The following is a 1,972-nucleotide window of genomic DNA, read 5'->3' as shown; positions in this document are numbered from 1 at the left end:
AAAAAAGCTAAAAAAAAGCAATTCTTTTACAAAAAAAAGATATAAAATAAATATAACATATAAGTTGTAGGGTTATTATGAAAGTTGAAGGGATCAAAATGTAAAATTATATATAAATATGTTGATTTTTAAGTGAGGATACAAAAAAAACAACCTATTTTTGTAAATGAAATAAAAATCAACCCATTTTTGCAAAAGATTCCTATTTTCAACCCATTTTTGCAAAAAACTCTTCTTTCCGGAGGATGCGGTTTTCATGGTAAGCGGGATCCAAGTAAAACTGGGTACCCGCAACCTTTGTATGGAGTTGGGTATCTGGCTGATTTCTGGGACCGAATTTTGACAAGCCAAAATCACAAATCTTAGCTACCATATTTTCATCTAGCAATATGTTAGCACTCTTGACATCTCTATGTATTACTCTATTATATTCCCCAAGGCCGGAGTGAAGGTAATCGAGTCCTCTTGCCGCCCCTATGCAAATCTTCAGGCGTTGTACCCATGTTATGCATCTCATCTTATTTGGGTCTCGGAGATGATAATCAAGACTTCCCATCATAGCATATTCATAAACAATAATCATCTCAACCCCTTCATCACAGTAACCAATAAATGAGATGATGTTTTCGTGGTGGAATCTGGATATCATCTCAAGCTCGTTGTGGAACTCGCGCTCTCCTTGATAGCTATCCCTACCTAGCCGCTTGACAGCAGCTGTGCGGCATTGCCAGCGTTCAGAGAGTTGTCCTTTGTAGACAGCACCAAATCCACCACCTCCGATATATCTTTCCTCACTGAAGCTTTCGGTGGCACGCTTTATCTCATGGAGTGGAATTAGATAATTTTCAAGGTTTATCCAAGAAGAAGACATCCTATTTTAATATAGGTGATGAGGTATGGATATGTGAGTGTAACAGCCGGGGTGTTGGCCGACCGTAGCCGTTCTGGGCAGAGGAGATTAGAGGATATCTAACGGAAGGTCACTTGCTGTCGGTTTTATGAAGAAGAAGTTTAAGGGGGCAGTGAAGTTAAAGGCTTGACTTTTTGAGCGAGTATACGTATTGATTTTATGGATATGTTATATGTGGACTAGATATCACCGCGCCTAAGGTCCATGTATCTAGCTTTGTATTGATTTTATTAGTGTTTTATTTTTATATACAATAATTAATACATTTTTTTGATTATTACGTTAGTTTTTTTTTTCGTCCACTGAGACTAATATATTGACCATTATGTCCTTCATTTAATTATCGTCATGTTTCCAAATTCGCCTATATTGCATGCATTCTCTCACTGAATTTACAAAACTTGAGTTTTTAACTATACTAGTAACTTTACAAAACATGAGTTTTTAACTATACTAGTAACAGAAAAAATATATAACAAACGATTTTATTTTTTAGAAATATTTACCAAAAGAGAGGTGATTTTTCCATCGACACTTAGGCCAAATGGTATACCAAGCACGAGGACGTTTGTGGTCGAGTTGGCCACGAACAACGGGCGTGCACACCACCCCGTTGTTTCGTGGTGGCTCGTTTTTGTGGTCACTCGTGTTCGGGACAACGGACTCGCACGACCAATTGGATTTCACTCACAATTTGAACGTTACACTAGCCATTGAACAGCTAGTTTCTTTAAAAAAAAATTAAACCATTTATTTACCTATAAATACAATATTTTTACTTCTTATTTTTTACACCATTCTTTTCTATATCTATACACAATCTACATACTAAATCTTCACAATTAAAAACCATGGATCCCAACCAAAATACCCATCCAAATTACAGAAATCGCAAACCCGATAACGCTTTTGTGTTAGATACAACACATTGCCAATTCCCGACTATGAAGCCACCTCAAGACGGTTTTCTCAGTCTACCTCAAACTGGTTCCCCTATCCAACAAACACCACTTTTCCAACAATAATATAAACATTTTCATCTTTCCAACAACAACAAATTTC

At 36.6% G+C, this 1,972-nt stretch overlaps 1 pseudogene; it reads right to left on the bottom strand.

Annotated features, from left to right (window-relative positions):
* Positions 1–208: 208 nt before the first annotated feature.
* LOC145009403 (putative receptor-like protein kinase At5g59700 pseudogene) lies at positions 209–871 on the bottom strand (annotated as a pseudogene).
* Between the last annotated feature and the right edge of the window lie 1,101 nt (positions 872–1,972).

This window comes from Lactuca saligna, chromosome 1, assembly GCF_052625555.1.
Source record: "Lactuca saligna cultivar CGN05327 chromosome 1, ASM5262555v1, whole genome shotgun sequence".
NCBI lineage: Eukaryota > Viridiplantae > Streptophyta > Magnoliopsida > Asterales > Asteraceae > Lactuca > Lactuca saligna.
Note: the sequence above shows the minus strand (reverse complement) of the source record. Positions and strands in the feature narration are given on the sequence as shown.